Source organism: Coturnix japonica, chromosome Z, assembly GCF_001577835.2.
Source record: "Coturnix japonica isolate 7356 chromosome Z, Coturnix japonica 2.1, whole genome shotgun sequence".
Lineage (NCBI taxonomy): Eukaryota > Metazoa > Chordata > Aves > Galliformes > Phasianidae > Coturnix > Coturnix japonica.
This window is the reverse complement of record NC_029547.1, coordinates 3227938-3242566: the sequence shown is the minus strand read 5'-3', so window position 1 is coordinate 3242566 and position 14629 is coordinate 3227938. Positions and strand designations below refer to the sequence as shown.

General features: G+C 38.9%; 1 protein-coding gene across 3 annotated transcripts in view; it reads right to left on the bottom strand.

The window, feature by feature from the left end:
• RIT2 (Ras like without CAAX 2) overlaps positions 1-14629 on the bottom strand; it is a 163072-nt gene that overhangs the window by 15917 nt on the left and 132526 nt on the right. The window lies entirely within an intron of this gene.

The window sequence follows — 14629 nt, the reverse complement described above, 5'->3', positions numbered from 1 at the left end:
TCATCTTCAAAGGCTGTCCAAGGAATGTACAGAAACCTAAAACAGTGAAGTGGACGTAAATATAATGAAGTAGCTTTGCCCCATGATTTTGGGGTATAGCATGAATTTTTCTACATGGTGGGTTTCTACTTTTTATTTTTATTTATTTACTTGTATTTATTGTAGCTTGTTTAGAGCTCGGTCTTCCAGGCATTAAGCTTTTGATGTTGTTCACTTTCATTTCTTTTACTAGTGTTCTGAGTGTTCATAAAACACATAACCCGGTGAAATCAACATGGACAATATTAGAAAAGAAAAATCTTTAACTCTTCTCATCAGTTGTAGCAGTCTCATTTGATCTGGTTAAGGATCTCTGCCCTTTCAAATTTCTTGGGTACAGTAACAACGACAACAAAATTCTGAGCTGGGTGTCAGCAGATTGAATGTTGAGTAACAAATACATAGATATATCACAGTGGAATTTCATCTGTGTAGGACACACGGCTCTTGTATGAGAAAATGGATAGAATAATAGAATCATAGAATGGCCTGGATTGAAAAGGGCAGTAAAAGTCAACTAGCTTCAACCCCTCTGCAACATGCTGGGCTGCCAGCCACCAGACTTGGCTGCCCAGATCTACATCCAGACTGGCCTGGAATATTTCCAGGGATGAAGCATCTACAACCTCTTTGGACAATCTATTTCAATGCGTCACCACCATCTGAGTGAAAGACTTCCTCCTAACACCTAATTTAAACCTCACCTGTCCTAGTTGCAACTGGAGTGGAATGGAGCCATGGCTGAAACATTAACACTCCAGAAAGTGTAGCTATTTTTTATTTCAAGTGCAAAGAATTAAGCAAAATATATATTACATATATTTCATAAATATTCGTATTTCATTTCACTGCTATGTATAGTCATCTCTTCCTAACTTCCCCTTCCTCAATTAAACATTTGTAACTTCCTAGCTCTAGATATGTTTTTTTTTTGTTTTTTTTGTTTTTTTTAAATTTTTTGCAGTCATAGAATCATAGAATGTTCTGGGTTTAAAAGAACCTAGAAGACAAATAATAAGACAAATGAAGAATAAAAAGTATATATTTATTGAAAAGAATAAAGCAACTATTTAGAGGTAATCTTATACACACACACACACACACACACACATATATATATATATTTACTTACTGGAACTGGTGATCATGCATGTATGAAAAGCTTTGTTTAGAATACCATTTTAACACTCAGTGGTACAAATAGAGTTGCCATAGTTTATCTGTCAAAATAACCGATATTGCTCGGAAAAGAATGTACAGAGATGCTTGAGGCAAAATAAATAAATAAAATCTTTTTAGGTCTAAATCAAGAGCTGCAAACTTCAGTTTAAAGATGACTAGGAACAATTGGTCTGATTTAAAATTAATTGAATTATTATTCACATGTTATAGAGGAATTGGCACCCTTGTACCTGGGGAGGACACTCAGAAAAAATTATACAGATTCTTGTAATTATTTCAGTACCTTGGTGCTCCTGACAAGGACAGAAGATAGCCCCAGCCAAAAACAGAAGAGAAGCATATTCTTTCCTACTGAATGGCTGTGATGAGATGTGTAACTATCACCTAGCTTTTATGGAGAAAAATTCCTTGCCAGAAAATACTTTTTTCAAGTTATTCAGTCATTTTTCATTAAAATGGTTCTTCCTCACAATTCGCTACATCATTGTTTAGCAGTGTATGCACTGTTTAACACCTTTCACTTATCTAGGATAAAGAAATTAAAGTCTATTAAATTTCCTCACATATGAACAGTCTGATACACACTATCTGCACCTGTTCTAATTTGAATTTGCCACCATCATCCATAAATGGAGCTAATCTTAGCAGATATTTTACTTGTATATTCTTTAATACACATTTCTGTGTTGCCTGTATCGCTCCAAATATCTCTTGAGGTGAGATCTATTTTATGCACAATTGCTTCAGATTTGTGGTTTACATCATCCTGTAAATGGCTGATACATAGAAGACTTTCCCTGCTGCCTTTCAGTTGGTATGTTATAACAAAGGCTGTTTCTATTAGTTCTTAAGGGCCTTGCGCTATTTGCAATTATATTTAATTCCACTTCTATCATTCCTCTGGGTCACACAGCTTTTCCTCTACAATAACCCTGTCTCTACCAGAGAGAAAACATTGCTACATTGTGTTATCAGCAAATTATGTTAGTATATTCCTGCATTTTTATGCCTACATGATAAGTGAAAATGCTAAGTTTAGCAAATTTAATTGTAATACCTAATATTCTTAGTAGATAGATCCATTTCCAACTGTCAGGGTCAGAACTAAACTCCTTTCATAAGTCTTATTTAAATTTAAGCATGTATGTATTGATAAGCCTGCAATCCAACTGTCAGAATTATTTAGCCAGTAAATCAGACATCTATGTTGGCCCATCTAGACTAACCTATCAGCTGCAGTTATGCAGAATGTAACTCAGAAAAGGATAACACTGGATTATTGTCCCTATTTTTATTAAAGGGGATATAATGAGTTCTTAGATACGCCACATTTGAAAATGCCAAGTTGACAATCTCTAAATGCTTCATGGAAAGGAGCCAAGGAGTTGAGCTGTTCCAGATACCTCTCTCTGTTAATCACCTTTCCTGCAGCTCCCAGCACATAAGTGCTCTGGATCATGACCTATGCTGGTCAACAGTAGGGTTATATGTCCAGTAATCCAATGGATCGGAGTTTCAGTATGAATTAACTGTGCATGATTACTTCTAAGTGTGTTTTTGGAGACAAGCATAGAACAGATGGGGATTTGAACAGGCTGAATTGTTGGAAGTTTGAGATAAGGGGTGGGGGTGGGGGTGGGGGGAAGGGGAAGGGGAAAAGAGAGAGGAAAAAAACACAAACAAACTGTGAAAGACAACCCTTTAGTTTGTGTATTTTGCTTTGCCACCTGCCAACCTCAGGCCTTATGATCTCCTCTCAGTGAACCATAGAGGCAGCAGTTGGAAAGATCAGATACATGCTCTGGGCAATCTGTCAGAAACTACTTTTTCACATTCCCAAGCACTAAAACCTGTGGAAATGAAATATCTGTGTTTAAAACTGTAACTGAGCCTTATATTGGGGAACTTTTCACACATACACACACACACTGAATGTGGCTTCTGATATTTTGTTTTTATTTAATACATCCCCAAAATATTAGTATTTATTTTTTATCTCCCTTAAGCATCTCTACTTTGTTTGTTTGCCTATGGCAACACAGTTGTAATGTAATTCTCAAGAGAATATTCTGAGTTCCATCAAACAACATAGGAAATAAAAGAAGGCTGAATGAAAAAACAGATAAAGCAAATAGCTACTCTTTAAGTGATTTAAAGATAGAATTAGTCTATGTTTTTGTCACAGCATCAGCTGTAATTGGACCACAACTAGACTACATTTTTCTAAGATATAATGAATTTAAATACTGATGATGTTTAATTTGATTCTTTTTTTTTAATTTTTGTTAGAGTTAATAAATTAATAAGTAAATGCATAATCAGAGGATATTTCACTGTTTTGTTCTCTATTATTTCTCCATACTATATAGGATATAGAGAATATCTCCTATTAAGCTCAAAGCACACTGCAATTATTCAATTACAGTTTTATATCAGCCTGTTTTACAGTCTAATCTTATAATTCCTTCAAATACAGTGATAACTATACAAAGCACACAGGTTTAATGAGGAATAGGTATATTTTTCATCCGTATTGTCAATATAGTTAATGAAATTATTAAATTTTATGTTATTAAATTGAATATTCCAGCCATAATTATAAACACAGAAGAGAACAGACTATTGTCACACCTGTATTCCTATGCAGTTAAAAAAGGGCTCCCCATTTAATTACTCCCCATTTATTTATTCAGTTGGTGGGTTGAATATTGTACCTGCCCTACCGCTCACTAAGTGGTCTTTATTTTGCACCGGTCACAGGCACCATGAAATAAGCCTCTTCTGGCAGAATTTGGTAGACATGGGTAAATTCTAGGAAGAATGTAGGAAGAGTTTAGTAACTATTAGCATATGCTTGGGACTGAACTGCATTGGCAAAACATGCCAGAAAGTATTCACGGTATTTCTCCAAATTGCTCTAGTACTGAAATTTAAGTGAATTTTGTTGCTTTCATGAAACATAGATGTACTTACATCTTTAGAAAGATAAGTTTAAAACGCGCAGTCATTACTAGGACAATATAATCTCTTTGTCAGTCCTCACTCTATGACGCTCTTCTATATGGTTTAGAGATTCATAAATATCCAGGCTGATCAACCTGACTACTATTGCCTCAGTAATAAAATTTATTTAATTTTGTGCTAAGAACTAGCATACTGATAAAACTAATAGGTCTAACTATCCTTCAGAATACTATAGCTTCTGAATAGCGTAGCTCAAACTCATGCAATGTGAATTCACCTTTGTGAAAGTATCATCAGAATGCTTGTTAATTTCTGACATAGAAATTCAGCATGTATCTCAAGTGTACTATCTTACTTTCAATTTCGTCTCCATGACTAACTGATACTTTCAAAACTACTGCAAGGGTCTGGAATAAATAAATAAATAATTAAACACATATATAAATAAAATATATTTTTAAACAAATCACTGACAAGTACTACAGGTTATAATCTTTACTTTTTATCCTTATTTTTTATTTACTTTTGAATAAGACATGTCCTCTAAATGAATCTTCAACATCTGCTGTAGTTTTTTTTTTCCCCTTACATTTACTCATTAGTGACTTAACTCTTCGACTACCAGCATTCTGTTTCTGAACTGTAAGAATTAGAGTTAGACCAGTAAGAAGTACCACTGAAAATCAAGCTTCATATCACACATACATCACTCTCAGAATCACTTTAAAATCAATGACAGTCATCAGTCACTGAAAGAAAACCTAATTAGCCAAACAAAGGTCAGAAAGACATTCATTCATATCTGCCCTTTTCCTTGTAGGGCTATACATGAAAAAAAAAAAAAAAGAAAAAGAAAAGAAATAAAAAAGAAATTTTAAAAAAAATGGAAATGAAAAAAGAAAAAGGGGAGGGGAGGGGAGGGGAGGGGAAGGGAGGGGAAGAAGAAAAAAGACAGTGAAAGAAAAAGAAAAGAGCATGGGAGGGAAGGGGAGGGGAGGAGAGGAAAAGGAAAAGGAGAAAGGAAAAGGATAAGGAAAATAATAGAAGCAATTTGGTAGCAATACTTTATCTTCTATCGGGAGAGGTTTCATCTTTGCTGTATATATTCTTTTTATTTTGTGAGCAATGTGTGATGCATTCTTCTAAATAATGTTTTCATTTGCCTATTTTTCCACTTCCTAGGTAAATACAGGCAAGGAACACAAGAATAGAAGACAATAAGAGTATTTTAAAAGTTATTCATATCTGAAACTGATTCTGCTAATATAGAAAATGTTGCCCTTTATTTCTGATTGTACATAATTGTGGTTATCAGCCAAAGAAGACATCAAAATGTGTTTTATGAACAATTTGACTGGTATAAAGCAAGCTACTCCTTTGTCTCTGAAATAAATTCACAATTACCCATTTTCTATAGCTAGTTAGGTTAAGGTTCTCTGCTATTGTAAGATTTGGAGATGTCTTCCTCAAAGAAAAAGCCTCTCTCTCCCACAAAGGCAAATACACTATTATTTGAACTCTATTTCTGTGCATACAGAAATAACAATAATACTAATAATGCTAGCAACTAGCTCTTTCAACGATCAAACCTTTCTCAGTTTTAGAATCATTATCCTTTATATTGCAACTATTTATTTATTATTGATGCATCTGTTCAAAGTTGCCAAGTAACAGAGATGCCAACAGGCATATCTTCTTCACTATTTTCCTGAATATCCCTGTCTCAAGCACACTCATAATCTATAGAATATCCTTTAAGTAGAAAAATTACATTTTATAAAGTTATAGATTTTAAGGGGCAATTAACTCAACTAATCAGACCTCCTGTGACACATAACAGAGAATAGAGTTTCATTCAGTTTCTTCTCTCATTCGGTGTCTTGTGTTAAGACAAAACAAAACAAAACAAAACAAAAACCCCGCATGTCCAAATCAGAGTATCCAAGCATACAACCTTGGAAGAAAGGAGACGAGAGGAGAATTTCTGCTTCTGCAGCAACCTCCTATAGAGGGGATGCTTTACAGAAAATACTTGGTCTCTTTACAAATATAAATGTTCTTTACCTGTAATTGAATTTATCTCTGAAGCACATTGCTTTTGTTGTTGTTGTTGTTTGTTTGTTTGTTTTGCTGTATGTAATAAACATTAGCATAGATGTTTCCCTCACTTCTATGTCCCTTGAGGAATTTAAAACCTGAAATCAAACCACTGCTCAGGTGTCTTTTAAATCAGGCAAACAGGATGAGATCTTTAAGTCTCTCCCTGTAATAACTGTCTTTCTCTAGGGTGACAGATATTTTATAAGGTGATGAAAAATGCAGATATCTCTATTTGACCCAGTAGAAATATTGAATCTATTCTAGAACAAAAAATAGGAACATAGAAACTCCAGTAAATGAGAACTAAAAATAACTGGATACTAAAGTGGAGCGACATTTGAAAATGGGAAGATCTTTTATTACAGAATTTATCTAGCTACTCTGGCTGGTGCCAAGCTAGATTTTTGTACTCCACTGTATGTTTTGTACTGCATTATCAGACAGATCCTAGAGATCAGCGGACTCAAGCTACAGAAGCAAAAGAAAAGAGGTATGTAATGCAGAAAGAGACAAAGAAGAAATGTCATATTCAACTCAAATAAAAGTCTGAAAATAATAAGTAGCTCTCCTGACTCCCTGTGGATTACATCGACTCTCCTGCTTCACTTTTGTTTTTAATTAAATTTATGAATGTTGACTATTAATATGGGTGCTTGAGACCAAGATCTCATTTTCTCAATCTTTATTTTGATGCACCAGCATGTGGATTTTGTTACCGCTATACCTGATTTTATTCTAATAATAGCAGTATGTGACTGGTCTTGGATATATTCCCAAATATCTCCGAAGCACAAATTTCACAGCAACAGTAGCAGTGATTTATTCTCCTCCTTCACCATGGCCACAATCTTCTTTGCATCAGTAGACATCTGCTATTACAAGATGATCAAGAAAGTTATGGTGATCAGTCTGGATGCATTAAACTAAATACCACTACTTGAGGTATGGTCTCACTAGAGCTGAGCACAATCTGAAGATTACTTCCCGTCTCCTATCAGCAGCGCTATTTCTGATAAAATCCAGGATGCCACTGGCCTTCTTGGCCACCTGGACACACCGCTGTCTCATGTTCGGTTGAGTGTAGGCTAACACCCCCGTGTCTATTTTGAATACACAGTCTTCCAGTCACTCTGCCCCAAGCCTATAGTGTTGCCTGGAGTTGTTGTGACTGAAGTCCAGACACTTGTCTTGTAGAACTTGATCCCACTGATCTCTGTCCAACTATGCAGCCCATCCAGATATCTCTGCAGGTCTTTACTGCCCCCAGACAGATCAGTTCTTCCTCCCAGTTTGGTGTCATATGCAAACTTACTAAGGGTGCCCTTTGTTCATGGTATTTACTATTATTATGAACAGTCTTATTTTGAGTCTACAGCTTACCCACCAAAAAATGGGCACAGAAAGATTAAGGACTCATATTTTACAGATATACTGAGTCTGATGGTTGCTCCAAGAGATTTATTTACCATATGTGCCTAGGCAACTCTAGTAATAGCCAGTATCCAATAAAGCTGATAGAACTATTATTTGTGGCACTTTTACAACGGGAAAATGTTTCACAATGTGTGATATACTCTGATTCATATTCTGTCATTTATCAAGAGACGTCTTATTAGACCTTGTTAACAGAAAATAAACTCTTTTTTTTGTTGTTGTTGTGTTTGGTTTTTTTTTTGGTTTTTTTTTCTTCCCACTTTTTGAGGAGTAATATATGATAAATAATGATGGGGGAAATAACCGTCAAACAATTTACAAATGATGTGTTGTGAAAACATGACACCCTGATGTTTTCAAATACTTTAGTAATATCACAATATAAAAGGTATTTTGCTTCTTAAGGGATAAAATTAATGCATATGATGTGGGCAAATATAGGGCTAAAGCTGTAGTTCAAATTGAATGAGTTTAACGTCAAATGTGGCACTGGAATCTGAGGTAGATAAGGAGCGCTAGGCAAGGATAAGACAGGAGATAGTTGTTAGTATTGTGCTGAATAAACCTGACACTTTTGCAACATAAAGACTTCTGAATGCTTTAATTTGTGGAAGCCATCCCAGACTGCCTCCTGTATTAGCAAACTTTTGTTGGATAAATAATGCTCAGGGGTGTAGGTACCAACATCAAAATTTATCCTCAAAATCGGAAAAAAAAAGGCATTTCTCTCTTCCCAAATTGCAGGCATTTTAATTTTTCCATCCTTACTTTTAAATCTTTTGGTCCATCGAAAAGATACAATCAGTCAAAATGAGAACTTTATTCTGGACAAGTAATCAATGACCTGAAAGTGCAACAGTAGAAATATTATAGACCATGAATCAGTTTGCAAAATATCTATTGTATACTTCTGCAATACAACTGCAAGCTAAAAAAAGGATGATCTGTCACCTTCAATGAAGTATAATAGAAGAAAAATCAATACAATTTATTATCATTATTATTATTTTGTTTTAAGAACACCTTGTCGTGTGTTCTGAGTCCTCAAGCTGGTAGCTAAGAGTTTTAGCTTTAATTGGTGTTGTTTTATTTATTTATTTATTTATTTTCTTCTGAAAATCAGGTTTTCATTTTATGTTTGAACTTGAGTACTCCTGTTTTGCATGGGAGAAATTTCTTGTATACTTTCATTTGGACATGAATTGAATAGATATGAAACATGCAGATTAAAACAGTACTCATCCGATATTCTGAATACTTTTGGTTTGGAATATATTCTGAATAAAAACTTCTGATTTCACTCCATGAACTTTAAACACTTAAGATGTCGAGGGCATAATCATATCCTGATCCTTGTACAGTTAGCAAGAAGTAATGGTCAGTTCAACTAATGTCTAAGCTGCTCTTTGGAAGACCTAAGATTCCCCTCTAGCAGTGAGGAAGCTGCAATGACTTCATCCATAGCTACATATAATATTTCACAATGATCTAATGAAAAATGAAGACAGAGGACTTCTTATCTTTATTTATACCTTTATGAATACTCATGAAAATAACTACTGTCATGGGATTATATTATGAAATTTGAACCCACATCTTATTCATCCTTTGAATTGTTACCATAAATTGCAAATATCAGATGAAATACACTGACGCTTTTCTACAAACCTTGGAGAATGAGTAATGATGTACTTAAGGAGGTTTCAGATGAGTTTCTTTATCTTCATTTATATCAGAATATCACCTTTTAAAATGTGACTAATCTTGTTATAAAATTGTAGTAAGTTTTGTGAGTAGGTATTTCTATTTCATTTACAAGTTATGCATAAGACTGTGAGAAATAGGAAGGTTGAGTAAAAATTATGTGACTGAAATCAAATGTCTGCTTCTAGATCATAAGTAATTGGCTATACATCTAAATCATGAGTGAGAAAGGAAATTCTTAGGCTTCCAGTTCAGTTTGGGGAACATATAATATTAAGGAGGGAAAGGAGTAAAAAAAGTCTGCAGGAAAGAAGGAGACAGTGAAGGAAAGAAGGAGGCAGACAGACTTTTTAGCAGTGTCTGTGATAATAGAACAAGGAAAAATGGCTTCAAGTTCAAAGAGGGAGATTAATGTTGCTGGAGCAGGTCCAAAGAAGGATGTGAAAGACAAAACTGTTTCTTTTTTGTTTCAAAGTTTGCTTCATGAGGCCTTTCTGGTGATAAGACTCTGACTGGCAAATGCTAACTATCTAGGAGGGTGAATGGTGGGTGTCACCATGCCACAGTACCTCTGTTTATGATTGCAAAGATAAGCAGAAGCAGGACAAGCAGTCTTTTTCCAGTGATGCTGCTTGAAGGAACAGACCACAGCAGAAGGCAATAATGCTTGTGCATGGCAATGGAGGCACCACTCCCTGCTGGCTCATCTGTTGGGCCAGGAATGTCACACTAAACTGAGAGAAAAGAAGAAGAAAACCCACAGAAATGGGGGATAAAAGGCCCTCACTAAACTAAGGACTTTGGAGACAAACTCCCAAAGACACCTTTGATGGAGAATTCCTTGAGGGGAAATCCTTTTCGGATGAACCCCTGAGGCTGGCTTTCTGCAGAGCTTCCTGGCTTTCTCCCATTCCCCACGGTGATCAGACGAGTTCCTGAGATCAATGGACCTACTGTGTACCTCTCTGGACCCACGGAGGTGACTATCCCTTTTGCCCTCTACAGAGACTCCTTGATTATATTTCCTACCTTTCCTATTGCCTACCTTCCCTTCCCCATCTCCCTAAATGGCTAGGACTTTAATAAACTAGTTGGACCAACATTTGGACTGTTGTTTCTTAATCTCATGCCAGGTATACATATATCAAAGACCCTTGCCTCCCTCCTATAAACTGGAGATAGACAAAGGGCAACAAGGCTTGTATAGGGCTTGTAGAATATGTCCTATGAGGAGTGACTGAAGGAACTGGGGCTGTTTAGTCTGGAGAAGAGGAGGCTGAGGGGAGACCTTACTGCTCTCTTCAAATACCTCAAATACAATTGTAGTGAGAGTAGGGTTGGTCTCTTCTCACTGGTAACAGGTGACAAGATGAGGGGAAATGGCCTCAAGTTGAGTGAGGGGAAGTTTAGGTTGGATATCAGGAAAAACTTCTCTACAGAAAATGGCTGTATAACACTGGAACAGGCACCCCAGGGAGGTGGTTGAGTCACCATCCCTGAATGTGTTTAAAAACTCTTTGCATATGGTGCTCAGGGAAATGATTTAGCAGAGGGTTGTTAGAGTTAGCGCAGTTTGGTTAGATTGTGGTTGGACTTGATGATCTTGAAGGTGTTTTCCAACCTGAGCAATTCTATGATCCTATGTTCTATAAGGAAAAGGTCTTTCACAGTGCCTGTGGTGAGGCACAGGAACAGGCTGCAGAGATATTTGGTTGAGCCCCATCCCCAGAGAATTTCAAGGCCATGCTGTGTCAACCTGATTTAGCTGTGGTGTCCCTGTTCATTGCAGGGAAGCTGGACAGGATAACATTTGAAGGTCATTTTCAACCTGAAGGATTCTGTGATTCTATGATTCTACAACTTCATATTATGGCCTAAGGAAGGTTTCATAATTATAACAATAAACTATATGTACAAAATAATATAATAGTTATATTATATAAGATCTGTCCTGAGCCTCTTCAAGTCTAAAATACCCCAGTTCACTCTTCTACACTTTTCTACTCTTAAAGACTTCTGTCCCAGATTCTTTGGGAACTGTTGCCCTTCTTTGGATGCACTTCAGGGCCATGACATTTTAAAGTGATGAATAAAAATCTGAGATTAGTATCAAAGTTGCATCTTCACCAGTGTTGAGTACAGAGGGACAGTCACCTCTTTTATCCTGCTGACTATATTATTTCTGATATAAGTAAGGCTACTGACTTGCGGAATCAAACTCTATAATCCAGAGATGGGTTATAAAGCAGGTATGTTTATTCCACTTTATACACAGTTACTAGATCAGGTTGCCCAGGGCCCCGTCCAACCTGGCCTTGAACACATCCAAGGACGGGGCATTCACATTGTCCCTGGGCAGCCTGTTCCAGGGCCTAACCACTCTCCTAGTGAAGAACTTCCCCCTAACATCCAACCTAAATCTTCCCTCCTTCAACTTAAAACCATTTCCCCATGTCTTGCTATTATCAGCCCTTTCAAAGTGTTTACTTCCCTCTTGATTATGGGTACCCTTCAGGTACTGAAAGGCTGCAGTGCGGTCACACCACAGCCTTCTTTTCTCAAGGCTGAACAAGCCCAACTCCCTCAGCCTGTCCTCATAGGGGAGGTGCTCCAGCCCCCTGATCATCTTCATGGCCCTCCTCTGGACCCTTTCCAAAATCTCCATATCTTTTTTGTACTGAGGGTTCCACACCTGCACACAGTACTCCAGATGGGGCCTCACAAGAGCTGAGTAGAGAGGGACAATCACCTCCCTATCTCTGCTGACCACCCCTCTCCTGATGGAGCCCAGGATCCCATTTGCTTTTCGAGCTGCTAGAGCGCGCTGCTAGCTCATGTTAAGTCTCTCATCTATCAGGACCCCCAGGTCTTTCTCTGCCGAGCTACTCTCAAGGACCACTCCTCCCAGCCTGTACGCGTGCCTGGGGTTCTTCCAGCCCAAGTGCAAAACCTTGCACTTTGCTGTGTTGTACCTCATTAGGTTCACCCGAGCCCAGCTTTCCAGCCTGTCAAGGTCCCTCACACCACTCAGCTTGGTGTCGTCAGCAAACTTGCTGAGGGTGCACTCAGTTCCCTCATTGATGTCATTAATAAAGATGTTAAAGAGCACCGGTCCCAAGACAGACCCTTGGGGGACACCGCTCATTACTGGCCTCCACCTGGACATAGAGCCATTGACCACCACCCTGTCTGTGGCCTTTCAACCAATTGCTTATCCATCGAGTTGTCCACCCATCAAATCCACTTCCCTCCAATTTGGAGATGAGGATGTCAAAGGCCTTGCTCAGGTCCAGGTAAATGACATCAGTCGCCTTCCCTTCATCCACCAACGCCGTCACTCCATCATAGAAGGCCACAAGATTAGTTAAGCATGACCTTCCCCTGGTGAAGCCGTGCTAGCTGTCTCAGATCACGTGCTCATTCTTTATGTGATCAAGCATGTTGTCCAGGAGGATCTGTTCCATAATCTTCCAAGGCGCGGAAGTGAGACTCACTGGCCTGTAGTTCCCCGGGTCCTCACTGCTCCCCTTCTTGTATATGGGAGTGACGGGACCCTTCCTCCAGTCCGGGACCTCACCTGTCAGCCACAACTTCTCAAATATGATGGAGAGCAGCTTGGCAACCACCTCAGCCAGCTCCTTCAGGACCCTGCGATGCACGCCATCTGGCCCCATAGACTTCTACTCCTTCAGTCTAAGGAGGCACTCTCAGACTTGCTCTGCTCTTACCATGGGGAGGGATTTAACTCCTTGGTCCCCACATACAGGTTTGGGGATGCAGGGCCTAGGGACATGAAAAAGACTAGAATCCTGGACACCAGTGAAGACCGAGGTGAAGAACTCATTCAGCACCTCAGCTTTCTCTTCATCTGTTGAAGCCAGTTCTCCTTTTAAATTTACCAAAGTAGGTACGCCCGTTTTGGTGTAGAGTGGCTGGAAAGCTGGATGGAGGAAGAGAATCTAGGGGTGTCAGTTTACTGCCATCTGAATACAAGCCAGCAGCGTGTCCATGTGGCCATGAAGGTCAGTAGTAGTGACTTGTGGAATCAAACTCTATAATCCAGAGATGTGTTATAAAGCAGGTATGTTTATTCCAGTGTTGCGCAGCGCCGGGTGCAAGGGGGATAGCTCCTCCAAACTTGCACACCATAAGGAGAAAAGTGTGTTACAGATATAGGTCAAGCTAACACATAATCAATAGTCTCCTCCTCAGTTTGATTACATATTCATTACATTCCCTATGGCCCCATTCCTCACAACCCCATTCCCTCATTCCCCCTGACCCCATTCCCCGCGACCCTTGCCGTTGTTTTGGGGTGAAATTCTTCTTCTGTTTTCTTCTTGGTGTTATCTGCTGCTATCCTTCTCCCACGTCAGCATCATCTTGCCCGGGGGTATCTAATCCTTCTTCTTGTCAGAGGTCTCTGGACAGTTTCTTCTTATTCTTATTGCCCTCTTCTCTGGTTTCATTTGACTAAGGGTCTGTAATTCCCCTTTTCCCTGCCCTTTTAAATGTAAACTATCTACAGTTACCCTTTGTCTTGGTTTCTGTGAAGTTCCCCTTTCCCTTTCTATAGCAAAGTGGTACCTTACCACCATTTTGAGGCTTTGCTCACTCTTCAGACTCAACCTTATCATTCCCAGCCCCAAGCTCAACAACATCAAAATACTCTCTAACATAGAGAGCCATGCCACCACTCCTCCTTCCTTGCCTATCCCCTCCAAAGAGCATATAGCCCTCCATTGTAGCAATAAACATGTGGGAGTGATGGCAACCAAGTCATGGTTTGCCTGCTGCACAATGGCTTCCAGCTCCCCCTGTTTCTAGCAGATGCTGTGCGCATTGCTGCCGATGCACTTCAGTTGACATCGCTGTCACCCGCAACTCCAGCGTTCTTCCTCTTCATAAGGAATTTAAAGCCCTCAAGATAGCATAAAGTACTATCTGCAGCGGTGATGACATGAAAAGTGTACTGTGTGCACCTCTGGGCTCCTCACTGCAAGAAAGACATGGGGGCAACGGGGCAGGAAAGGGTCTGGAAGAAGAGTCCCATGCTTCAGTCCGGAGAAGGCTCAGGGGAGGCCTCACTTCATGTAACTCCTTGAAAGGAGGCTGTAGCGAGGTGGGGGTCGGCCTCTGCTCCCAGGTAAGAGTGATGGGACCAGAGGGAACGGCCTCAAGATGCAGCAGGGGAGGTCCCCCTCCG